The sequence below is a fragment of the Anomaloglossus baeobatrachus genome (genome assembly GCF_048569485.1).
Source record: "Anomaloglossus baeobatrachus isolate aAnoBae1 chromosome 5 unlocalized genomic scaffold, aAnoBae1.hap1 SUPER_5_unloc_29, whole genome shotgun sequence".
Classification (NCBI taxonomy): domain Eukaryota; kingdom Metazoa; phylum Chordata; class Amphibia; order Anura; family Aromobatidae; genus Anomaloglossus; species Anomaloglossus baeobatrachus.
In genome coordinates, this window is record NW_027441805.1 from 223,746 (window position 1) to 237,397 (window position 13,652).

At 46.5% G+C, this 13,652-nt stretch overlaps 1 long non-coding RNA gene across 1 annotated transcript; it reads left to right on the forward strand.

The window, feature by feature from the left end:
* The first annotated feature begins 451 nt into the window (after positions 1-451).
* On the forward strand, positions 452-13,643 carry LOC142259144 (uncharacterized). The gene is made up of 3 exons (XR_012727926.1): positions 452-538; positions 13,229-13,378; positions 13,508-13,643. It is a non-coding gene; the product is annotated as an uncharacterized LOC142259144 (long non-coding RNA).
* Positions 13,644-13,652: the final 9 nt, after the last annotated feature.

The following is a 13,652-nucleotide window of genomic DNA, read 5'->3' on the forward strand; positions in this document are numbered from 1 at the left end:
CCGTACACCTCGTACACACACGGCTCCGCTCCGTACACCTCGTACACACACGGCTCCGCTCCGCACACCTCGTACACACACGGCTCCGCTCCGCACACCTCGTACACACACGGCTCTGCTCCGTACACCTCGTACACACACGGCTCAGCTCCGTACACCTCGTACACACACGGCTCCGCTCCGTACACCTCGTACACGCACGGCTCCGCTCCGTACACCTCGTACACACACTGCTAGGCTCCGTACACCTCGTACACACACGGCTCTGCTCCGTACACCTCGTACACACACGGCTCTGCTACATCCACACTGTAAACCCCTCCTGACCCCACACATAAACTTCCCCTCATCCAGCACCATGACACCCAGCACAGCAGAGTCCTGCATACACTGAGGAGCTGATCATGTGACCCCTGACTCCTCCCCTCCATGTGACATCATCACAGGTCCTGGAAGCACAGAGCAGCCACATGTATACTGTGCGGCTGTTACTCTAGATACGGGGTTGGGAAGCACCAAGCGAACAGCAAAAAGGAAGGTAAGGGAAACCCTGTGTCTAGGGAAAGGGAAGATGGTGACCCCTGACCGATCCTACTGCTGGTCCCTGGGCCCTCACCACCATAGATAGGTTCCTCACCTCTGCCCCGAGCCGGATACCTGACCCTAGCTATAACTACTGCTGGTCCCTGGGTCCTCACCACCATAGATAGGTTCCGCACCTCTGCCCCGAGCCGGATACCTGACCCTAGTGATAACTACTGCTGGGCCCTAAATAGGGAATGGGTGGGATGATCTCTTCATCAACCCCACTAAACACACAAGGAGGACACAGGACAATGCATGAACTACTTATCTACAGATGACACAGGTAGAAGTTCAACTGCAACACCACAGAGGAGTACAAGCCTCCTGCTTGCAACCACAGCTTGAATGAGCTAAAAATATCACCAGCATCCGTCCAAAGAAGGAAGGGATATTGAAGCACCCAGACAATGCTGATGATCTGGTGTAAGGCGAGCTCCTGCTGGGTCCAAGAGAGAAATCCAGCAGGAAATTAATACTGACAGCAGGAACAATGGAAAGTCAGGGAGCGTTCTGCGCAGCCAGATGCTGTGACCTTCTATAGCCAGAAACCACATGACTGTCACACATGACAGCGGCTCTGCAGGTGGAGGTGTGCGGAAATTCCCCATTACTGGTCACAGGCGACATTAACCCCTTCGGCGCTGAGACTTTCTTGGTGTTTTTCTCGCTGATTTCTATGAATCATGAAGCTTTTGTTCCTTTGTCTGTGATAGATTCAGTCGACCCAACTATGAGATTGTATAGAAAATAGTTCCGGCACACTTCACAAAATGCGAGAGAGGAATATAATGCTTCAAAGGATTTTATAAAATGTCCAACGTTTCAACCATCAATTTTGTTTTTTGTCCAGGACAAGAGGATCTAATGTAACAAAAACATAACAGATTCTTTTAGATGATGACAGTCAATAACATACATTACAAAGCTTTATACAAAGCGTCACTAATGAAAAGAATGCATCAAACTGACGCTATAAGACGATAAAGGAACAATAATGCGATGATTGCACAAATACATGAAAAGAGCTGAATGATTGAGTTTATACAATTTATGAATTAATATTAATTATTCTCATTTAACTCTACAAGTCCCAGAGAGGGGTCATTTAACATTTCCACCCTTGGAACCCTATGGAGCTCGAAATTCCTGGGACTTCTAGTGTTAAATGGAACAAATGCCAGACTGGTCAGAATGATGCCAAGAGTACGAAATATAATGAATTGTGTCTACACAGCTAAGATAAAAATGAGTGACAAAAGGTTCCTCAAGCTCCAAACTGTGGCTTCTCGCTGGGTATATGAGGATATGAGGATATGGGGATATGGGGTGAACAGCCTAAGATGAGTAAGCAGAAAAATAACATACAAATGTAAGAGGACAATATAAAAGACACAGTGATACCCTTATATTGGGGTACACATCAGAAACCCCCGGAGTACAGAATGGAAGGTATATGCCTTTTGCACTTGTGTAGAAAAACAAGGACACAATCGTTCTTAAAGGAAGTGTTTTTGTGGCTTTTTTTCAGCAGCGATATGGCATAAGAGCAATATCTGAGGAAATAGACAAAGTATATAGTGTTATTATCAATATATAATGGATTGAAGCATAATTGATATACGCTGCATCCACAGGAGCTATTCCAGGGTAAAGCCTGTGACCGGCTGCAGGTAACTAATCTGCTGTGTGACCGGCTGCAGGAAACTAATCCGCTGTGTGAAGGCAGATTTCTCCCGGGCTCCACAAGTGACCTTCAGAGAAACCAATGTTAATTCAAGAACAATTGAGAGGTGCGCACTATAAGGCTGGGGCCACACGGGGCACTACTGCGATGCTCGCATGAGACTCGGCTCGCGTTGGCAGCACAGCAGGAGCCGAGTGTCATGCTAGTGTGCCTGCATCTGAGGTCTGACCCTGCGAGCGGCCCTCAGCTGCGGGGGGCGGCCGGCTCTCAGGAGGGGAGGGAGGGATTTCTCTCCCTCTCTCCTCCGTAGCCGGCTATTGCCATTCTCGCACTGCACTGGCAGTACACCGATGTACCGCGAGTGCAGTGCGATTTTTCTCTTGCCCCGTTCGCTTGAATGGGTGCGGGAGAAAGAGTCTCAGCTTACAGTTGTAGCTTGCTGCAATTGTTTTCTCGGTCCGATTAGGGCTGAGAAAATAATCGCTCATGTGTGCTGACACACAGGCTAGAATTGGTCCGAGGGGAATGCGATGTTTTATCGCACTCCACTCCCACCGATTTTCTCGCCGTGTGGCTTAGGCCTTATAATAATAATATATTTATTCATTTATATAGCGCTATTAATTCCACAGCGCTTTACATACATCAGCAACACTGTCCCCATTGGGGCTCACAATCTAAGGTAGTAAACTGAATGACGTGGGCAGCAAATAGTGACTTACTTGAATCAGAGTAACAGTGGGGATATTTTTGAGGTGCTGTGCATATGCAGAAAATTAGATTAGTGACCAATTTCTAGATCTCTGGCTCTATAAAGCACCTAGGAGTCATAGTATTCAAACGAAAAGAATTAGTCATGGGAATAAACCTAATGTCATGTAATATACCCGGTTACTGCAGGGGGATCCTACATAAGACTCTACTATCAGAGGTTATTGTAATCTAATATATGCCATACTGAGATATAACACTGGATGAAGAAAAGGGCGACCTGTGCATCATTTAGGATGATCCAGTATCTGAGAGTAGCTGCAGTAGTGGCTATATACATTGTATGTAAATAATGCCCCTGTGGCCAAAATCTAATCATGTGAAACAGACCTCTCATATGAGTACATACCTTCACTGGTGATTCAGGGAGTGATTCCAGTGGAGGGGAGTGTAGCCGTGCCGGCGGTGACCTGCCTTTACATATGATTCTCTGAGCTGCGTCCATTATCCATCTCCTGGACATGGAACGCACGCCGCGCATGCACCGCACACACCGCTGAGTGGCGCATGCGCGAAGAAAGGGCATGAAAACTAAGTGGTGTTCACAGTGCGCTGGATGCGAAGGCGCAGTGGTAATTTCTTTATTTCTTGTGTCAACGGAATACAGGAGATGTGCTGGATGATGGAATACAGGAGATGTGCTGGATGATGGAATGCAGGAGATGCGCTGGATGATGGAATACAGGAGATGCGCTGGATGATGGAATACAGGAGATGTGCTGGATGATGGAATACAGGAGATGTGCTGGATGATGGAATACAGGAGATGCGCTGGATGATGGAATACAGGAGATGTGCTGGATGATGGAATACAGGAGATGTGCTGGATGATGGAATACAGGAGATGTGCTGGATGATGGAATACAGGAGATGTGCTGGATGACGGAATACAGGAGATGAGCTGGATGATGGAATACAGGAGATGAGCTGGATGATGGAATACAGGAGATGTGCTGGATGATGGAATACAGGAGATGTGCTGGATGATGGAATACAGGAGATGTGCTGGATGATGGAATACAGGAGATGTGCTGGATGATAAGGTGCCTTAGTGATAGTGACAGGCTAATCGTGCTTATAGAGGGGGCCTGATTCAGGTGACAAGGGGAGCCTGGAAGGAGAAAAGGGAGAACATTTATAATACAAGTCTATTTACTTAAAGGACAAAACATGTGTTAATAGATATTTAGATCTATACATACAAAGGAACCTCATCCGCAGCCATATAGAATATATAGTAATATAGGAATATAAGTCAGTATATTACTAACACAATCAGTTGAAATAATATGTAAATAACATGCTCAACATTGATATGATAGTAAAACAGATCTGTAAGGATAAATTCCCTTTATAATCTCTACATGAATGAACAAAACGGCATATGAGAAAATAATTAAGTGAAAACCTCATATTCTCTATTAAGACCCCTTGGTTCCAGGGTCTTAAGTGTGTGTATCCAATATGCCTCCTTCTCTTTGAGGATACGTACCCTGTTGCCACCCCTTCTCATCGGGGGCACATGTTCAATTTCCTGATATTTGAGTTGTGCGATCGTATGGCCGTGTGTTATGCAATGATGAGGTACGGGAAGAAGAGTTGTTTGCATCTGATGGTTGATTTGTGTTTGCTAATTCTGTCTCGGATATGTTGGATTGTTTCCCCAACATATCCGAGACCACAAGGACATTTAATCAGGTAAACTACGAATGAAGAATCACATGTGAAAAACCTGTGAATAGGGAATACACGACCTGAAAAAGGATGGGTAAATGTATCGCCCCTAGTGAGGTTATTGCATTGTATACAGTGATGACAAGGAAAATTACCTTTCCTAGGAATGCCTAGGAAGGTTTGACAAGGCGCAGTCTTTTGAGGGCCTATGTCGGTTCTAACTAAACTGTCCTTAAGATTTTTGGGTCTCTTGTTGCAAAATAGTGGGGGCTCTGAGAATTCACGTATTGTCGGATAAGCCGTTTATAGGAGTGGCCAATGTTTGAAAATGATATTTTTTTTCAAAGGTGAAAAGGGATGATACGTATTTATACAGGGTATTCCAGATGAATTTTGTATGGTGTGTGGCCTTTGAGTCATTTTTATGTTAGCAATATCTTCGGGATAACCTCTTGCTATGAATTTTTGGCTCATTTCAGTAGCTCTAACATTCCATTGTATAGAATCAGATATGATTCTTTCTACTCTCTTGTGTTGAGAGATAGGTAACCCATGTTTAGTGTGTTTTGGATGGCAGCTTGTATAATGAAAGAGGTTATTTCTGTCTGTGGGTTTCACATACAAATCTGTTTTTAATCTTCCATCGTTAGAGAGAATTACCAGGGTATCAAGAAAATTGATATTGTGAGAGTCCGAGTGAATAGTGAATGTGAGACCAGGTCTATATGTATTAATCTCTTGATGAAACTTAATTAAAGAGTCCATATCCCCCCGCCAAATGGTCATCATGATTAAGGGTGATTGTTTCACCTGAAATGCGTAGTGCTGTGCTGGTCATGTCATCCGTTGTCTGCATGCTAAAATAAAGACCATGGCTTTCCTCGCCTGAAGAGCTGGATGTTTCTTCTTTCTTCTATTTGCATTATCGGGCTGTGGCAGTACCTGTCTGTGCTCCAGGGAGAGGCCAGGAGTGAGCGTGTACACGGTGAGCTGATATACATAAATTGGATTACGATTACATTTCCTCAAAGTATGCCATGTAATTATTGGCATAAGGGGGCGCTAAATTTGACCCCATCGCGGTGCCCCTTTTCTGTAGAAAAAACTGGTCTTGAAAAAGAAAAAAATTATTCTCGAGGACCAGTTGGAGAAGGTCCTTACAGAAAGAGTTTTGAGTACTGTCGTAGGAACTATGTCTTTCAAGAAACCAATTAACCGCTACCAGCCCATCATGATGTTCTATGCTTTTATAAAGACTATTTACATCAAGTGTAACTAAAAGACTGCCCGGTGGAATTGACTCAAACTGATGTAAATGTGATAAAAAATCAGAAGTGTCCTTCAAATATGATGTTATCTTTGTGTGAGGTAGCGGCGTTGCTTGGGCAAAAATGTGAGGCAGCAGCGTGTTCACACCAACAGTCTATTTATTGTTGCAGCATAAATAGATCCAGTTTCCAACAATCAAAGTCTCTTCTGGATCACAGCCGGTGCATATAGACAAATCCTTGGTATAAAAAGTCTTGTTACGTTAGGACCCCGTTAACCGCAGGGGTCTTGTTAAGGTTCTCCTAGGCTCACACTCTTGGCCTGTGTTCACTCCACACAGAACCAGCTCAGCTCACACAGCATGTGGTAGCTTCATCAAGCCTGACTCTCAACTGAGACACACCCTGATGTACTCTGCCAGATTTAAACTAAAATGCTGGACATGAGGATTGCTACAAAACCTGGACTGGGAGGAGGGATCTGTCTCCCTGTTACCCTTTGTGCTATACTCCCCGTAATAGCTATAGCAAACTCAGAGGGTTTCCAGACACATTCTGGGGGACACATAGCGGTCTTCAAATATTACCCCTGTCACTGCCTCACATATCCCCCCCCTCAGTTCAAACGGGCGGGGTTGAACTTTTGCCAACATACAGGGACCTCTGGACAGGGCATCCGCATTGCCCTGCAACCTACCAGCCCGGTGTTCCACAGAAAAGTGAAAGTTCTGCAAGGAGAGAAACCACCTGGTGACTCTAGCATTTCTCTCCTTAGCATTCCTCATCCAGACCAAAGGGGAGTGGTCTGTCACCAGGCGAAAGTGTCGCCCCAGCAGGTAGTAGCGTAGGGATTCCAGAGCCCATTTTATGGCCAGGCACTCCTTCTCCACTATGCTATAGTTCTTCTCTGCCGGGGTGAGTTTTCTACTCAAATAGGTGATCGGGTGCTCTTCTCCATCTACCTCCTGGGACAGAACTGCACCCAGACCCACCTCAGAGGCATCCTCCTGTACTATAAACTCCTTTTGAAAGTCAGGGTTGAGAAGGACAGGCTGACCACATAGGACAATCTTAAGCGCCTGAAAGGCTTCCTCTGCTTGTGTATTCCAGTGGACCATAACCGACTTCTTCCCTTTTAAGAGACCGGTCAAAGGCGCCGACCTTCCAGCAAAATTGGGTATGAATCGTCGGTAATACCCCATTATACCCAGAAAGGCTCTTACCTGTTTTGTGGTAAGGGGACGAGGCCAGTTTTGAATGGCTTCAATTTTGTTTACTTGTGGCTTGATAACCCCTTGGCCTATCACATACCCCAAGTAACGGGCTTCTTTGAGACCCATAGCACATTTGTTTGGATTCGCTGTCAGACTAGCAGCTCTGAGCGAATCCACTACCGCTTGTACCTGAGATAAGTGGGTGCTCCAGTCACTGCTATAGATGATGATGTCATCCAAATATGCAGAGGCATACAGTTGATGGGGTTCTAACACTATATCCATTAACCTCTGAAACGTGGCCGGAGCCCAATGTAAACCAAATGGCAAGACGACGTAGTGATAGAGCCCCCCTGGCGTGACAAAAGCGGTCTTTTCTTTTGCCGCCTCTGTCAGCGGCACCTGCCAGTAACCTTTAGTGATATCAAGAGTCGTGAAGTACTGGGCCCGTCCCAGTCTCTCTATCAGCTCATCGACCCTGGGCATGGGATACATATCACATTTCGAAACCTCATTTAACTTTCGGGAGTCATTACAGAATCTTAAAGAACCGTCTGGTTTCGGGATCAGCGCAATGGGACTGGCCCATTCGCTCGTGGATTTTTCAATAACCCCCAGTTGGAGCATCTTTTTTACCTCCTCCGCAATGGCTTGCCTACGAGCCTCTGGTACCCGGTATGGCCTCAGGCGTACCCTTACTTGAGGCTCGGTGACAATATCATGGTGGATTGCGGTTGTTCGGCCGGGTAGGCTTGAGAACACATCCGTATTCCGCTGAAACTAACCTCCGAGACTCCCGTCTCTGTTGTTTTGAGAGAGAATTCCCTATCCTTACTCCCAATTCATCATCAGGGGACTCCTCCTTGGTTGTTGTCAAGGCACCTGAAGAGGTTAGGTCCAACGTTACGTCAGTCACCATACATTCTCTGTCTTTCCACGCCTTCAGCAGGTTTACATGGTATATTTGCTCTGGTTTTCTTCTACCTGGCTGATACACCTTATAGTTTACTTCCCCTACTTTCTCCTGGATCTCATAGGGACCTTGCCATTTGGCTAAGAACTTACTTTCTGCGGTAGGTATTAGGACTAAGACACGATCCCCCGGTTTAAAAGACCTGACGGAGGCCTTTCTATTATACTGAGTACTTTGGGCCGCCTGAGCATCCAGCAAATGCTCTTTAACAATGGCCATTACTGCCGTGATACGATCCTGCATACCTCTGCTGTATAGCCATTAACACGTACTTTACAGAGATGGGGCTCCTCCCCCATAGTAACAGTGCTTACGGCACCATCAGAATGGTCATACATTGATTCCTGGCGAGCGTACCGGCAGTCCATGGGTTTTGATGTGAGTGGGCACTGTGCCATCACATGCCCGAGCTGATGGCACCGCCAGCACATAACAGCAGAGGTGTCCCTGTTTCGGGTGTCCGACTTTGGGGAACCGGGACTCCGGCTGACCTTAGTCTGGGGTTTACTCTCTGCCAGGGCTAAAGACGGGGCAGCACCCGAGGAGGGATGGGAGTCTTTCACCAACTGTGAAGGGGGCGTATCCCTATGGAGTGCCCGCCGTGAAGCAGAGTCCCGGACCAACTCCTGGGTAGCTGTGTAGCGTTCCACCAAATTCACTAGTTGGTCCAGGGTACTGGGATCCCCCTGTCCCACCCACCGTTGAATGGTGGCTGGCAAAGTCCGCACAAACCGTTCAATCACCACCCGCTCAATCATCTGTCCGGGGTTCAAGGTCTCCGGCTGGAGCCATTTTTTCACAAGGTCCAGTAAAACATGGGCCTGTGAACGTGCAGGTTTTCCCTCCACAAAGGGCCACTGATTCACTCGCTGGGCCCGGAGATAAGTGTTAACCCCCATTCGTGCAAGGATCTCACCTTTTCAGGGTGCCATAGTCCTTGGCATCCTCCGTGCTGAGATCCAGGTAGGCTTTTTGGGGTTCACCTACCAAGAACGGGGCCACGACATCAGTCCAACGGTCGATAGACAATTTCTCTCGCTCAGCGGTCCTCTCAAACACGGAGAGAAAGGCTTCTGGGTCGTCCTCTGCACTCATCTTCGTAAGTGCCGCCCTTACTCTGTCCTGGGCCTCAGGAAGGACTGGATGACCTGGAGTTACTGCTGGGAGCGCGTCTCACAGAGCCGCAAGCTGCTGAGTCAACAAGCTGTTTGTCTCCTGTTGCTGAACTAACGCCCGCTGGAGATGGGCATTTGTTTGTTGCTGCTGAGCATTAGCTTGTTGCTGCTGAGCATTAGCCTGTTGCTGGTGAGCATTAGCCTGTTGCTGTTGTGCACTGGTTTGTGCAAAAGCCTGCTGTAGTTGAGCACTAGACTGGGCCAGCTGCTTTACAAGATCCTCCATGGTGACTGCTGAGTTAAACTGTAACTTTGCAGGCTTGATCATAAACATATGGAAACTGGGTTGTTGCCCCTAGCAACCAGGCTGCAATGCCTGCAAGCTTCGTGGACCCGCCGATCCACCGCAAACAGTCAGTAAAAAAAAATAATTTTTTTTTCTTTTCCAGGGAAGTACATCTTAGGCCATTGCCCTTAGCAACCAGGCTGCCATGCCCGCATTCTCCACCATAATGTGAGGTAGCGGCGTTGCTTGGGCAAAAATGTAAGGCAGCAGCGTGTTCACACCAACAGTCTATTTATTGTTGCAGCATAAATAGATCCAATTTCCAACAATCAAAGTCTCTTCCGGATCACAGCCGGTGCATATAGACAAATCCTTGGTATAAAAAGTCTTGTTACCTTAGGACCCCGTTAACCGCAGGGGTCTTGTTAAGGTTCTCCTAGGCTCACACTCTTGGCCTGTGTTCACTCCACACAGAGCCAGCTCCGCTCACACAGCATGTGGTAGCTTCATCAACCCTGGCTCTCAACTGAGACACACCCTGATGTGCTTTGCCAGATTTAAACGAAAATGCCGGACATGAGGATTGCTACAAAACCTGGACTGGGAGGAGGGATCTGTCTCCCTGTTACCCTTTGTGCTATACTCCCCGTAATAGCTATAGCAAACTCAGAGGGTTTCCAGACACATTCTGGGGGACACATAGCGGTCTTCAAATATTACCCCTCTCACTGCCTCACACTACACATATGTATAATACTATTATTGTGACATCCTTTCTAGAGGCCGGTCTGTTGGGGATTGATGCCTCTTTGGCTTTTTCATTGTTTTTAAAGTTGTCCAACTGTGTGCTCCTGTCGCTCTTTGAGCCAGGATTTGTCCACCTTGTGTATACAAATAAAGTTTTTTCACTTTTCTAATTTGTGTGGGCATCCCGGGACGGTATACCTGTTTTTCCTTCTCTGGAATATGTATTCCACTATCTGAGTCTCATTGAGGGAGGCACCGCCCAAATGTATAAGTAAGAGCAGTCCCTCCAAAATGTACATTACTGGGCCGCCTCAGGGCCCTCACCAAACTCAGGTTTCTTGACACCTGCAGGCCGTCTGAAAATTTGAATTTAGTGCCACAGAATGACGATGAGGAGGAGAGTAAAGCCCAATGATTAGGGATGATCGAATACCAAAATATCCGCTTCGACGAATATCCGACGAATAGGTCGCCGCTATTTGAGTATTCACGAATTTTCGACGCCCAAAGTAAGTCTGTGTTAAACTTGAATAATTTCACATTGGACCTAACAGTGACCTGTGGTGACTGAGGAAAAGGCTGAAATGGATGGGAAAAGGCAGAAACAGTATGGGCACAGCCTGTAGAAGGTTGGAAATAATCTGGAATCGTTCTCTCACTCTCGTGAAAGACTCACCAGTGAAGTCAAGTCACCTAAGTGACTGAAGTGAGCCGCGCGGTCAGTGGTGCCGTCACTCAGGTTACCTGCGGCCAGCTCGAGTCCTCTTCCTAAGAGCGGTGGCCGCGGGTAATCTGAGTGACGTCATCGCTGATAGCATCGCGGCTCACTTCAGTTGCTCTGTGGAGCTCACGGTGAGCGGCGGTGTTATACGGCTACTCCTGTCATCTTCATGTAGCAGAGCTGGATGCGTCGTGGGACCTCATGTGGATTACGTCGGACCTGGAGGGGTATTTGGGCATTTTAATAAAGTGGTGATAAAGGGTGTTTTTTTTTCGGCTTTTATTCCGAATAAAGGATTTTTTGGGTGTATGTGTTTATTTTCTTTAACTTGTAGGTTAATCATGGGGGTGTCTCAAATACCTGCCATGATTAACCTATGACTTAGTGGCAGCTATGGGCTGCCATTAATTCCTTATTACCCCAATTGCCACCGCACCAGGGCAATTCGAGATGAGGCGGGTAGAGTCCCAGGACTGTCGCATCTAATGGATGCGGCAACTCCGGGCGGCTGGTGGCTGATATTTTTAGGCTGGTGGGCTCCCCATAATGTGGGGCTCCCCATCCTGAGAATACCAGCCTTCAGCCGTGTGGCTTTACCTTGGCTGGTATCAAAATTGGGGGGACTGCACGCCGTTTTTTTTTTTTAATTTATTTATTTATTTATTTTACTGCACTAAATAGACCCGCCCACCGGCGGCTGTGATTGGTTGCAGTGAGACAGTTGTCACTCAATGTGGGGGCTCGTCTGAATGCAACCAATCATAGGTGCTGGTGGGCGGGGGAAGTAGTGAATACAAGATGGAATAATGAGCGGCATTTTCAAAAGCTCGAGAAGCCGCCAAAGCAGTGTGACAGCCGTGCAGAGCCGTGCTGGTGATCGGTCAGTGATCGGTGAGTATGAGACAGGGGTAGAGAGGGAGAGACAGACAGACAGAGAGAGACCGACGGACAGACAGAGAGAGCCCTATAGCTGGTTCTGCATTCACAGATTTGCGATTTGGCGATTTATGGAGCTGCTAGCAGTTACTGGACACAGTCTTCAGCCCTTACAAGGACTATTTATTAGTTGGATCTAAGAATGCTCTCCCGCACACAATACAGTCTATCTACACCGCCAGCTCCCTATGACTGCATGTTCACAAAATGGCCGCTGGCGTATATAGCCCCCAAGATGCTGTGCGGCCGAGCCAATCACATTAACACCACAACAAAGATGGCTGCAGCATCAGAGCGGATGTTGTTTTATTCGTCGGATACCGAATGTCGCGAACAGCCTATTTATCGGATACCGAATAGTGGCGAATACATTCACTCATCCCTACCAACGATACAATGGGCGCTTTGTAAACTGTTATGAAGGATTTTTTTTTGTTTGTTTTTTTTTTTTCTTTAAATGACTTGGTTTTTAATTTTACCATAAAATCTACTGGAAATTAAGTAAAAATTCAAAGTGCGGTGAAAGGGTGAAAAAAAAAGAATTCCATCTTTTTTATTGTTTTTACGCCATTGATGATGTGCTGGAAGTGAGCGGTCAGTGTGATTCTCCAGGTCAGTGTGATTACGGCAATATCAGACATTTGTTATTATCTAAGTGGTGACTAGAGATGAGCGGACCCGTGGACGTTCGGCTTCTGCTGGTCCAGCTGAACATTTGTAAAGATCAGTTCTGGACTTGGACTTGACCTGAAGTTTATTTGAAGTCACTGATTGGCAGATTGGGTCTCCGCCCACATGCAGCCATAAACAGATCACTTCCGGGGGAGGGCGGGTTTTTTCAGTTTTATTTCTTCGTGCACAATACATCTGATCACATGAGAGTGGTTTCCATACGGGAAGCCCCCGAACTCCAAACCTGAACTTTACTATCTTGGAAAAGTCTGAGTTTGTACCGAAAACCGAACTCCAGGTTCACTCATCTCTAGTAGTGAATGAAAATGAGACTTTTGTAGAAAAAAACATTAAAAAATCGGTTTGTGTCTCCATTTTCTGACATCGGAGTTGAGTGAGGACTTGTTTTTTGCTTGATGAGCCGACGTTTTCATTGATACCATTTTAGGTGCAATACTTTTTATGGGTCGGTTTTGCTACTTTATTTCATGTTGAAATTTTTTTTTCCCTACCCAAATGTTATCTTCCCTCCATTATTATCTCCATTAATTTTACATATCGGCTCATCTCCTTCCCATTCAGGTCCTTATAATATCGGATCCTCTCAGTGGTTTTATTCTATATAAGAGAATTCTCCTGATTGCCCCGTGAAGGATGGATATGGACAGGGACAAGATGGCGGAGAGGATATTACACCTCACCCTAGAGATCCTCTTCCGGATTACTGGAGAGGTGAGAGATTCTGATGACATCACATTACATCATTCTTATCTATGGGAATAACAGATGGACAGAACTGGAGAGGTGAGGACTCTGGAAATGTCTGGAGTGAGATTTATTACTGTGTCTCTCCATAACCAGGATTACACAGTAGTGAAGAAGACCTCTAGTGAGCGCTGTCAGGCCCCTGTATCTGAGGGATGGGGAAGACCCCTGAGCCCAATCACGGGGCCTCCACCTCACCCCCCGATACATGAGGACATCAATGACCAGAAGATCCTAGAAC